Raw genomic sequence first — 14,151 nt, forward strand, 5'->3', positions numbered from 1 at the left:
ATAATCCCATTCTACCATATCAAACACCTTTTCAGTGTCAAGTGAGATGGCAGCGACCAGAGCCTGATCATTCGCCACTGACCACATGATATCGATGAAATGCCTAATGTTATCAGAAGAGCTATGGCCCCGAATAAACCCCACCTGATCTATATGTATAAGAGGTGTCATAACTTTACTTAAACGGTTAGTCAAAATTTTTGACAATATTTTAACGTCTAGGTGGATCAGAGAAATTGGACGGTAACTCTTACACTCACTTGGATCTTTGTCCTTTTTAAGAATCAAACTGATCCGGGCTTGTGTTATGGTTGGCGGAAGATTTCCATTCTTTAATGATTCCATATAAACTTCTAGCAAAAGTGGAGCCAGTTCTGTAGCATTAGATCTAAAAAATTCAGCGGCAAAGCCCTCTGGCCCTGGAGTCTTGCCTGTAGGCAAGGCTTTAATTATCTCACCAAGCTCCTCCAAAGTTATCTCAGAATCAAGAGAATTTTTTTGCTCAGCTGACAGTTTAGGAAGTTCTAATGGTTCCACAAAGTTTCTAATAATATCTTCAGTAGACGAAGATGTGGAACTATTAAGATCAAGATAGAATTCTTTAAAAGCATTATTAATATCAATGGCCAAGGTAAATATTTCACCACTAGCAGATTTCATTGAGGGAATGGTAGAAAAAGACTCTCTCTGTTTTATAAATCTAGCCAGAAGTTTCCCTGCTTTGTCCCCCGACTCAAAGTATGACTGTCTTGCCCTGAATAGCCACCTTCCGTGACAAAATAGTATTATATCTGTATTTCAATTGGGTCAATTCTCTGAGGCCATTAGATGACATTCAGCGCTTCAGCTCTGCCTTGGCACTTTTAATATTCCCTTCCAATTCCACGAGTTCTTGTGCTTTGGATTTTTTGGTGAATGAGGCATACTGTATAATCCGGCCCCTAAGAACCACCTTAAGTGCCTCCCAAGCCACGCCCACAGAGGATACTGAGGACCAGTTGGTCTCCATATAGACATTGATTTCAACCTTTAGGATTTGATGGAATTCAGGATTTTGCAAGAGGAATACATTAAAGCACCAATTATATGATTTCCTTTTCTTCATATGTGGCAACGCCTCTAAACAAACCAGGGCATGATCTGAGACTAAAATGTTTCATCAACGACAGATGAAATGAGGGACTTAGATATAAAAAAAATCTATTCTAGAGTAAATCTTATGAACTGATGAAAAACCAATGAACAAATAAAACTCTAAACAAGATAACAAGACAATGAGCATAAACCAATGACATGATAGAACCAATAACAAGACTATGAACCAATGGGAAACAGACACAGTGAACATGAGGGAAACAGGATGATCACATGACTTGACATGGAAACAGGAAATAACATGACATGGAACTACTTTTCAAAATAAAAGACATTAACACAAAACATGAACAAAAACACATCTCGACATGACAACGCATAAGAAGAGAAATGCCCCAACCCATTCACTTTCCACGTGGAGAGAGACAATCCACTCATATTAACATTTGGCATTTTGATATATAAGAAAACATTTATCGTGTGTCAAAGACAAGATTATAAAGACCACATTCCAACATTAGTGCAACAATCAAACCCCGAACATCCCCTAGAAAAAAAAAAAAAAAAACAGAAAAAAGAAAAACGTGCGCATTAACCCTGCACACGACATCCCTCCAAACTCAAACAGTCCATGCATGCCTACGAGAGCCCCTGTGACAACTTTGCCATAGGATTGTTCCGGTCCGGTGTTTCTATACACATTTAGTGGACAGAATCACAGCAAAAGATAATCTATAAAACAAACTCCAGCCAATAGGCAGAATAAACACAAAGAGCATGTAGCTTCATCCATAAAACTGCCTGAAGGTCTGTTATTCTACACAATAAACTCCAGCCGCTAGGCGGAACGCGCAGATTCTTCAAACAGTCAAACGAATGTTCAGTGAGCCTGTCCACTTGGCTGCAACATGAGTGCAAGCAAATGACTTACTCATTCTAATGACTTTGCAAGAAATACTCCACAAAATAAACTCCAGCTGATAGGCGGAATAAGCACAAAGAGCGTGCAGATTCATCCACAAAACCGTCCCGAAGGTGTGTTGCTCTACAAAATAAACTCCAGCCGCTAGCCGGAACCAGCACAAAAAGAGCATGCATAATCTTCAAACAGTCAAGCGAATGTTCAGTGAGCTGGTCCACTCGGCTGTAAGGCCCACAAGGTGACTTACTCACTCCATTGACTTTATGAAGGACATCGCTTGCTGTGGGCATGTGAAAGTTTTATGGCCATCCTTAGCATCTGTTCTCAATTTAGCCAGGAATATCAGTGCAAAAGCGACCTTCCGTTGATGTAAAAGTTTCTTGCATTCCTTGAATCGATCACGTTTCTCTCTGGTCAAGTTCGCAAAGTCTGGGAACAAGAAAATGCTGTGGTTCTTCCAAGAAAGCCCTCCTTTACTCCTTGCCTTGCATAACACAAGATCTTTATCGGATGATCTCAGAAATTTGGCCAGAATTGATCGTGCCTGGATCGCTGAGCCGGAACTCTGTGAGTTCGCTCGATTTCCAGCTTATGGCCTGCTATGTCGAGCAGACTCGGAAAGAACCCATCCAGGAATTCCATCATATCCTGTCCCTCCACTCCCTCTGGGACTCCCACGATACAGACGTTATTCCGCCAGCTACATGGCCATGTCCTCCAACTTCTCCCAGACACGCTCCAAATCTACCTTGGTCGCTAGCGGATTAGCAGATAATTCCCTCTCCGATGACTCCGGATAATCGATCCGTTCCCCTACTCTTGTGACCACATCAGTAAACTTCGCCTCCATGGCAGTTATCGATCGATGTATCACTGCAAGATCCTCCAAGTCAGCAATGACTTTCGTCAGCATTGCCAACATGTTCAGCATCTCTCGCTGCATTTCCCGTATCTCTCCGACCAAATCGACTCCCAGGACCGCGGCCTGCTCAGGGGTATCAGCTTGAGCACTTAAGTGTCTTTTAATGTCTCCAGAGCCCGAGGATTTTGAATTCTTTGACATATTGTGCTCCTAGAACAGTTATAGAACAGAGTGTATCGAATCTCACCGGTTTATGTCATAAATGGTATTAAAACTAGCAAAGTGCGCAGAGCTCACCGTTCACACGTCCGATCCTTGCATGGCGTCACGTGACCATATCATAACACTTACGTTTTTAAGTAAAAGTGTATGTTTGCTATGCTCTGTTTAACCAGGCCATAGTTGAGACCTCATTTGATTGAAATTGTGAAAAAAGTTACTGAAGATTCATGGCGTGCCATTTATCTGATTTTGCCAGCTGGACACTCTCAGATAAGGGGCAATTTAATGGCTCAGGGATGCACTGCAGTAATAATTGGATCGAAAGGTGACTTCTGATTTTACAACGGGATGAGCATGCAAGCATGCTAAAGGGGAAAGACAGTTTTCACTTAATCTCAAATGGCGGAAAAGTCACTGAAAACAAATAGATTAGATTGCAAATTAAGATTACTATCTGCTGGGTGTTCTCAACCAAATATATGGGGATGGACTGATCAATAGGTCTCACAACAGATCAAAGAACAATTCAAAGAGAACCCATTAAAACGGAGCAGAAAGTAGTGAGGAAAAGCACATTTCAAATGCATCAGCAAGTATAAAACCAGTGTGATAAGAAATGAATAAATTATAGCATATTTTACTGCAAGGTCAGCTAGGTGGTGTGTCTTCTCCCATGGTACTGCATCCCACGCGAGGAAGAACATATACACACAAAGGTCAAACGTTTTGCGCACACACACACACACAAACTGCTTCTTCTTAAACTTTTGAATTTATGAGGCTTTATAGTACAGGATTGGTTAACGATGCAACACTAGGAAGCTTTGCTTAACCTTTGCCTGGTCTTGGCATGTGGGAAGCTGCTTGCAGTATCAAGATGAGTACCATTCCTTAACAAATCACTAAAATTAAGCAGACCTAGTGCATTTCATGCTGAATTCCATAGCAACATTTTCTGCAAGTACTGTCCAGTCAATCCAATCTCCTGTCAAATTTGCTGCTTTAATGTTTGTGATTATTTATGTGATGATAACACTGTGCCCCCCTTTGCTGGACTGGGTAATGTATGAGACTGTAAATATCCCTAAACATGTTCATTATTTACAACATTCTAAGGAGGCATGCTTAGGGAATTATTTATATGTGCATTTCAGCATCTTGCTTCAAAACTTTTAAAATTCAATGGTCATATTTTTGTGTTGTCTCAGTCTTTTACTTTTTTTTTCTTCAGTATTTAGAGCCAATTACTTCAAACATTTCCATCATATATTTTGGTATGTTTTGTACTGAAATGTGTCAGATTGTCAGGATTTTTCATGAGAGATTTGTAGGTTTTAAACATTGTTTGTCACGTGTTGTCTTTGATGCAGATGTTAAGGAGCCAGCAATGTGTTTATGAGTTTGTGCATAAACCCTTTAAGCAGCAATTTCAAAGAGTGCACAGATGGAACAAACAGAGTGTCCGTACGCTGAGTCAGCACTCAGGGAATAAAGTTACTTTTAATGTAGGGTATATCTGATTTGCAGATTTTGAAAAGAATTAAAGTAAAAAAAAAGAAAAAAAAAAAAAGCTAATTTTTTTATGCACAGAAAAGCTCCATAGGACCACTGGCTCAAATATTAAAAAATCAGAAATTATATGATCAGAATAACTGGTTTGTGCAAAAACAAACATGGGTTGAGGAGCACCTTGTGAGCTTCTGTGTAAGCAAGGAAATCATTATAAGTTAACATGAACTAATAATGAACAATACTTTTACTGAATTTATTAATCTTAGTTAATGTTAATTTCAACATATACTTCAAAATTTGTATTTGTTAACATTAGTTAATGCACTATGAACTAACATGAGCTAACTATGAACAATTATATTTGTATTAACTAACATTAACAAAGGTTAATAAATGCTGTAATATATATATATATATATATATATATATATATATATATATGTGTGTGTGTGTGTGTGTGTGTGTGTGTGTGTATATACACATGTATACATTTTCTATTCATTTTACATCTTAAACTTAACAACAAATGTTCTGTTATTTTCGAAGTTAAAATTTGAATCTCAGATTTTCAGTGTGTACTTATGTAATGTAAGTTATTCTACGTTTCTAAATTATTCTCATAACTATAAACTGTTGTACTCTCCTGTACTCTCATAATATTCTTCTGTCAAAATTTGTCCAATGTCCACAAGGTGGAGATGTGCTCATTAGCTATTAGCTGGGCATTAGCCTTTTCAAAGCTTGAATCCATTCAATGACTTTAGTACCCATAGATTGAAAAGGTTAATAAAATGTGACTTTTTAATCAGGCCTTTTAAACATCACTTTTACGTACAAAATATGTAATACTTTATGCAATACTGTAAGTAATATGTATGTATAAACAATCTCTACATACCCATTCCCCTTTGCACATTTCTCTACATAGCAACTCTTCTGTAGCTACATACTGTATGTTATCTTGTGTCTTTGTCTCTCTGTACAGTATGTATGTTGTTTTAATAATTTATTTAATATTTTCTATGTTTTTGGCTAATAAAACTCTCTGATTCTTTTCCTAATGAAATTGAGGTATAAAAATAGTCTAAGCTTCAATCAGTGCAGTGTTTGGATAGCTTGGGTTATTTTTCTATCCAGTTGCCACCCAATGTCATAAAACTCTTCACTATGAAGCTTGAGGGGAATCATCTGCTTGAGTGTACTCGTGGCCTCTGGCATTGATCTTCATGAGGGGATCAGTATGCTCCGAAGATACCTTTCGTTATCTGACACACTTCACAGCAAGGCATCTCAGACTGATGCATTCTTACCTTTCCTGACAAATAAGGCCAAGCATCAAATGGGCAGAGGTTATATAGCCACTAACAGTACTACCAGTCACTCTTTGTTTCTGTTTTTCTCAGTAAGTGGCCTGGATGGAAAAATGGAGACGCCACCAAACCATATCACACATGGTGCCACGCTTGAAAATAAGATTACAGCAGCCAGAGGGTGAAGGGAGGTGGTTTTACAGAATCTTTGGAGATATACCTGTCTCGTTCACAGCAAATGAACAAACACTATCAACAAAGGCGCAAATTGATTCTGCTTGATTGGATTCGGCTGATTCAGGAAAACATATACAAAGCTTTTCAGCTACTTATCAGAGATGAAATGAAGAGGCGCTAAAATAAAATCATATATATACAGGGTTGGGAAGGTTACTTTTAAAAACTATTCTGCTACAGATTATAGAATACATGCTGTAAAATGTAATTTGTAACGTATTCCATTAGATTACTCAAGGTCAATAACGTAATCAAAATACGTTGGATTACTTCTTCAGCACTGGCAGATTTTTTCACTATTTTTGACTATAAACAAGTAAATAAAGTAAGAAAAAATACTTCACTGTAAAAATACATTCTCTGAAAAAAGTCTAAATATGTCATGCAGTTTTGCTACTCAAGTAAATATATTATTTTTTTTTTTAAGGATTTTTAGATATTTTTACAGGAAAACAACATTTAAATTTGCATTAATTATAAGATCTTTGCCCTTATATCAAAGGTCTTACTAGAGAAAAAAGTTATGCTCCAATGTGTATTGTCATCATAGAATTCATTATAAAATGTAATCGCACCTGATAACAGATGTATGTAAAGGCAAGAAATAGCATTTTAGCTTAGCATGATGCTAAATGTTCACATGACAGTTTACACCAGGTAACTTTTTGATGCTCCAAACTTCAAAACCCCACAGAGTGTTCACAACCACATCCTTTTTTGATTGAATGTGGATTCTGTTCATAGAATGAGGCAGAAAATATATTTTTTGTAGCTTTCTATATGATAATAAAGACTACAGTGGTTAGCACTGGTGCACTGCAGAGAACGCCCCTGGGTGCTTTGGCAGAAAAACTAGAGAGTATATTTTCTGAAAGAGCATTTTTCCCCTCTAAAAGAGTATATTTCTCTAAAAGAGTGCACACATGGAACGTCTTTTTAAAGATGCGTCTTTCTAAAGATGCCTTTCCGTTCGTGTGTTATTCCTGGTTGCGGTCGTTTTCTCTCAACTTCGGATGGTCATGATCGCTGTCTCTCATGTCTGGGCGCGACCCACGTGGAGGCAGCGTTTATGAATGGCTCATGTTCTCACTGCGAGAACATGACCATGGCAACGTTGCGGTCGCGGCTTGCTTTCGTAAGAAAGCAAGCCACCCCAGCGGCTCCCCACCTTGGTCCTCCTACCTACGGGTTTGAGGTCAGCGCGGCTGGCGCTGGGGGCTCCCACCACTCCTTTTAGGGACCAGGTGGTGAACCTGCAAGCGCTGCCCCAGGAGGAGGCAGACCCAGCCCTGGCGTTGCTGTGTCCGGTGCGCGCTTTGTGCATCTATTTGGATCACACGCAGAGCTTTAGACTCTCTGAGCAGCTCTTTGTCTGCTTCGGTGCACAGCGGAAAGGAAGTGCTGTCTCCAAGCAGAGGATCGCCCACTGGCTCGTTGATGCCATATCTATGGCATATCTCGCCCAAGACATGCCGCCCCCGGTAGGGCTACGAGCCCATTCTACCCGTGGTGTAGCGGCTTCTTGGGCCCTGGCCAGAGGTGCCTCTCTAACAGACATTTGTAGAGCAGCGGGCTGGGCAACACCCAACACCTTTGCAAGGTTCTATAACCTCAGGGTGGAACTGGTTTCGTCCCAGGTAGTGGCACGCAACACAAGCGGATAAGCCCGGGATAGCTGGCCGGGTGTATAGCATGCACATAGCGCCTTCCACCTCCTTTTGAGCTGAAGATGTGCGCTGTTAATTCCCAGTAGTGTTCACAAAAGTTGTTCCCTGGTTGACTTCCTCCGAGCCCTGTGGCAGTCGAGTCTTCGGAGAAACTCACTGCCGGCCCAGTACACGCGCTAGCTAAGAGCCCGGTTCTGGGGTAGGTGCTCCGCATGTGGCGGTTCCCTGTATGGCTAACCCCATGCGATCTATATCTTCCACTAACTCGTTTCCCTGCTGGCAAACTGCGTCTTCCTTGGGCAGAGCCCCAGTCTCCATGTTGTAGTACCTCCTCCCCCATTGGGCAGGATCTACCTTGAAGGCTCTCCACATGGTTGGAAAGACCATGTGATGTATTTTTCCACTTAAATATCCCCCCCCTCTCTGGGGTGAGGTGTGGTCTCCGCGGTGTCCTCCCCTTGGGAGGGACACCCCCCCGACTAGACCTGGTGGCCCAGTCGGATAATCCCCCTTCTTTTTTTAGGGAGTGGAAAAAGAGAAGGGGAAAAGAGGCCACGACTGGGTTAAGCCCGTCTCTATCTTTGGGTAGTTGACTTGTCCCCAAAAAGGGCCGTTCGACACTCATAACTGTGTTGGGGGAGGTTACATGTCGACCTGGTGTGCTGGCTATGAGGCACACAGCAAGTCTGCCCACTACACACCGCCAGTCCACGTAACAGCCTTGTGGCGTTTTGTATAGGGACCCCTAGTGTCACTACATCGACACCAACGTCGAGTGAGTGACAGATAGGGAACGTCATGGTTACTGGTGTAACCTCCGTTCCCTGATGGAGGGAACGAGACGTTGGTCCCTCCTGCCACAACGCTGAACTACCTGCTGAAATGGCCGGACCTTATATCGGCTCCTCAGCATAAAACCTGAATGAGTGGTTGCATACCAGCTCCTTTTATACCCGTATGTTCGGGGGAGTGGCATGCAAATACCACTCGTCAATTTTCATTGGCCTTTTATCAAAGACCAGAGGTGTCTCGGGCTCCCAAGAGTGACCCCTAGTGTCACTACATCGACACCAACATCTCGTTCCCTCCATCAGGGAACAGAGGTTACACCAGTAACCATGACGTTCTATTGATTTTAATAATTAATCATTATCTTTGATAATGATTAATTATTGCTAATAACCAAACCCGCTCCTAAACGTAGCGCACTACATTTACTTTAGCCCCATATGAGGTTTTAATGAGTTAGATTCAATTAATTAATTTAAATATTAATTAATAATAATAAATAATTATTCATTATTTCTGATAGTAACACTGATCTAAACAACCAGTAAAGCCCTGCAATACAAACAGGGCATTAGCCTACCCATATGCTTCAGCATACATCACCTTAATACATGCAGGGTTGGGAGGGTTACTTTTGAAATGTATTCCACTACAGATTACAGAATACATGCTGTAAAATGTAATTTGTAACGTATTCTTTTAGATTACTCAAGGGCAGTAACGTATTCTAAATACTTTGGATTACTTCTTCAGCACTGGTAGATTTTTTCACTTGTTTTGACTATAAAAACTCTGTCAGTACAGTAAGACAAAATACACATTAAAAATTCATTTTCTGAAAAACCTAAATATCTTATGCAGTGTTGTTTCTAAAACAAGATAAATAAAACTGATCTTGTTTTAAGGATTTGTAGATATTTTTACAGGAAAACAATACAAAATTATTATCAAGAGTACGATTTTTGCCCTAATATCAAAGGTCTTACTGAAAAAAATAAATTATGATCCAACGTGAATTTTCTTGATAAAAAAATATGATTGTGCCTGATAACGTACATGTAAAATGGCTAGAAATAGCATTTTAGCTTAGCATAAAGCTGACAATTTACCTACAAGGTTTATTTCTATTTCTTCTGCTCCAAACTTACTTCAAACTTACTTATCTTTCTGCTCATATGAAAGTAACTGTTACATCTGCAGCACCTGCTATCTCTCCTGTAAGCCGCCAGAGGTCACCATCCCCTGAGTATTAACACTTCACGAACTACATTTCCCATAATCCTCCATTCAGACTGATTACTCTCACACCTGTTCCACATTAACTCTGGTTATTTAAGTTCCTTTTTTTCTCTAATGCCAGGTCTTGTTTGCCTAGTTAACATTTCTGAGCGTTATTTACCAATCCTGGTTTCCCTGTGTTTTGACTCCTGCCTGTTCCTCGTATTTCCCAGCCTGTTTGTGAGTTTTGTGGATTTATTGCCTGTTTACTTGATTACCCCTCTGCCTCTCGGATTTACTTGGTTTGCCTTTCTGGACTGTCTGCCTGTGTACCGAACCCTTGCCTGCCTTTTTGTTTTCCCTTTATTTTACTACTTTGTTTTTACTATTTATTCTGTTATTAAACTGCACATGGATCTTAACACAACTGCCCCGGCACCTTTGCTACAGAAACCCATCATAAGAAAGTGTTTCACCGCTATTTGAATGCACTTTGGATCGCATCATTTAACGTATAAATGTTTTCCATCTGAAAGGACTAAATATTAAATTAACAAATAACAATAAAATGCAAAGTAATCTCTTCAGTAATCAAAATACTTTTTTGAATGTAACTGTATTCTAATTACCAATGATTTAAATTGTAACTGTAGTTGAATAGTTACTTATATTTTGTATTTTAAATATGTAATCCCGTTACATGTATTCCGTTACTCCCCAACCCTGAATACATGCTTACATCATTCACAGTATTTTATGCATTTAACACATGCTTAAATCACTCAAATAATTTTACATATTTTTAACCAGGCTTTAAGGACATGTAGAGCAGTTTAAAACAATAAAATTCTCATTACACATGTTCACTTATTGGAAAACATATAAATCATTAAATATGATGTGATTAATTCTAAATTTACATACCAGTTCCTTGCATGTGTGCAAAACATAGGCAAACTCCACACATGCAATCCATATGCATCCTTCAAAAATAACCTTTAACAAACACTTTTAAAATACAACTCATTTGAACATATATTTAATGTAATTTATGTGTAAAAGCATTTTGTGTGAAATTTTATATTTACCCAAAGCATTCTCAACTGATGAACAAAACTGGGAGCTCTCTTGCGCAATATGTTCTTACGTTTCTAACCAGCACACATGCACAACACGAGAGAGTGCCGGAAAACAGATGTCGCAAAACTCTGGTTCTTAAAGGGGCCACGTCCAATTTATATCCAGAGTTCAATTTCATTAAATTTCTCCACTTGGCTACATTTATTAATTATTTATATATTTCAGTAAGCAGTTTATAAATAACTTTCAGTTCTATCAGAAAGACTCGGTACAACATTGTGTTTAAGAAATTTATTATAATGAAGTGTCTATTTGCACCCTGGTTTAAATAGCATCTGCCACACAGTGCAGCTACTTACACCCCAATAGTCTAGTGGAACCACAGAATGACAGACTAACCAGTAGATGTCACTGCTGTGGCGTGGGGTGTAAAGACAGTGTGTGAACGTGTAGTGTTGTCCTAGCGACCACAGTTCGAATATGCATTTTGTCCCACAATTTTTCCCCATCTGATTTCCTGTTAAATCTTAATATTTCCTTTAATACTAAAAACAATAGATAAAAATTTATATAAATGTTGATTTTATCGCAGTGATTTGGCTACGGTGAATGTCGGGGATTGCAGAGAAGGGTTTGATCCCGAGTCAGGGTTTGTCGATCGCACTCGTTCCCGTGTGAAACCATGGTTACTGTAGTAAAACCACGTTTTTTTTTTCTAAGTTAAGGTTAAGGTTAGGTTTAGGGGTAGAGGCTAATATAGTATGTCTGTTGGAAATAAACACAATAAACACACTGCAGTAATGCCCATACTGTATGTTACTATTTAAATATGGGTGTAAATAGTATCTGACACTATTTGCACCAGGGTACAATTAGTATCAGCCATTACTTGCACCAGGGTTGGGGTGCAAATATTATCTGCCACTATTTGCACTGGAGTATAAATAGCATTTACCATTATTTACACCAGGGTGCAAATAGCATCTGCCTTATTATAATTGATAAATAACAGAGAATGATAATAGTTCCTAGGTGTAAGCCCCCGTCTTGTGGTCCAATGAGAGACTCTTAAGCGGACCGTCAAAACATGATGGGAAGACAGCAGTGGCAAGGAGCCTACTCACTGCAGAAGGTCAAGTACCATGGATCACGGACCAGACATCCCGAAGATTCCCGGTTCGACTAAAGGAGACCTAGGACAGTTATTACGAGTGACCAGAATGGTCCTCAGCACCACTCACATTCCTGGTGAATCCGGGATGATGGAAGAAACCGGTATCGGCACAGGGGCTGGTCCGGAGGATCTACAGGAGACTAATGGGGGTCTCCACAACCAAACCCCCGCCACCATACCCAAACCCCTTGTTACCATGTGCAAATCCAATTTTCCAAACTTGCTGGAGAACACACTCACTACTGTCAACCCAACCTCTCCGCAGATGTGGGCTGATCTCTTTGAGAATGTTGAGGGGTCCCACTGACCAGGTGTCCACCATACGACAGATTCGGAGAGAAGTACAACGGATGATCAAAAATTGTAATCTGAGCTTCGCACATTTGAGTGAGCTGTTATCCACATTTGAATCCACCAGGGCCGGCCGGGTGGATAAGAGGAGGAACTGTTATGGGACAGTCTACAACAATCACCTCTGTTTTGCTTTTCCCTCAGAGGACCACCTGTGTCTCAAGCTGGGCAGGTGGGGGGTGGGGGAGGTTAGGAACTGATAGGAGCTTCTAGAATAAAGACTGTGCGCTATAGCCCCAGAGCTGTCCTTGAATGTATAATGTTCATGATCTTCTGTCTGTTTCCCACAATATACAATGTACCCAACACACTGAGTTGTCTTTTGCCTAGACCTGACTGTGCTGTAAATATCCAGAAATCTCAAAAGCTCACATGAATCTTGGCCTCGTCCTTGTCATTGACTAGCCTACAACATAAAGTAAACATGTTATTATTTTTGTCATTATTAGTGGTAGTAACTCTGCAAAAATGCAACGCCAATTGCATGACACAGGTTGTCACGTGCTGTCAACATGGCAGTGCCCATGAGGCGTGACCCGCTCTACGTAAATGTAAACGGCTTTTATTGGTTTTATAATCTTTATCCTTTATCTCATAAGTGTACATCATTTTCAACATATTTCTAAAAAAATGTCTTTGTGTAAAACCTTTTTTTATTAACAAAAACTTCAGCATAAACTTATACATACATTTTAAAAATTAAAATGTAAATGCTGTAAAAATATGTTGTTGGCTGATGAACCTAACTAATGTGAACAGATGTGAATAAGTAATTAACTAATGTTAACAAATACAACCTTATTGTAAAGAGTTACCCATATTTTAAACCCCCCAAAAGTCATTTTTAAACACATAACAGCATCAGTAGAATATGACAGCAGCTAAAAACTACCCCTCATCTACACTTTCACATGAACAGTTATGGCAAATGTATGCTCTGTGCATTTTTCCCATGCAAATTTCAGCAGAACATAAACTGAGCCCATATTGCCACTGGCCTGGAGGCAATTTCATATTGTATTGCTACCAAATCAGACCAGAGAAGAACGCAACATCATGTACAACATTAGAAAGAAGGATAACTGTTTAAAATTATGTATGATTTGAACTATTTTAAAGAAAATTAAGACCCTAAAACCAAACACTGTATATGACATTTTTCTCACTCCAAACAAGTATTTAAAAAATATCTATGTTAAGTCAACAGTTATTAAAACTTTAAGATGTTTTGAGAAGAAATATAAGATTGCATTGAATGTGCACATTAAGGCTAGAGCATTGTGCATTTGTTTATTAACGATATTACAAACATTAAGTGTTACATTTACCCCGCTCTCCCCTACAGCTGGTAGATATTAATAACAAAATCATCCAGCCTCTCTTTAGACATTTTGGGCCTCTGTGTCATGTTGAGACCAAGGTACTAGCAAAAAGCTTTCCATAGAGCACTCCCTGCTCTCTTGAGTTTCACAATAAAGCTGGTAATGCTCAGACGCTGAGCCATTTAAACAGTAGTTGCTAAGAGGTTCTGGGCATGTAAGGGAGGTTGTCCACGACAATCTCTGCATAAGGGGAAAGATCATGTTTCCTTGTCATTTGGAAAGAAGGCTGCATTAGATGCTGTCTTCTTGGTCCATTACAATATAAAAGCACTTAGCAAAACTTGATTTAGCATAGATAATTGGGTACATGTCTTGGAGCTTTGGAAAAAT

Source organism: Myxocyprinus asiaticus, chromosome 44 (assembly GCF_019703515.2).
Source record: "Myxocyprinus asiaticus isolate MX2 ecotype Aquarium Trade chromosome 44, UBuf_Myxa_2, whole genome shotgun sequence".
Classification (NCBI taxonomy): domain Eukaryota; kingdom Metazoa; phylum Chordata; class Actinopteri; order Cypriniformes; family Catostomidae; genus Myxocyprinus; species Myxocyprinus asiaticus.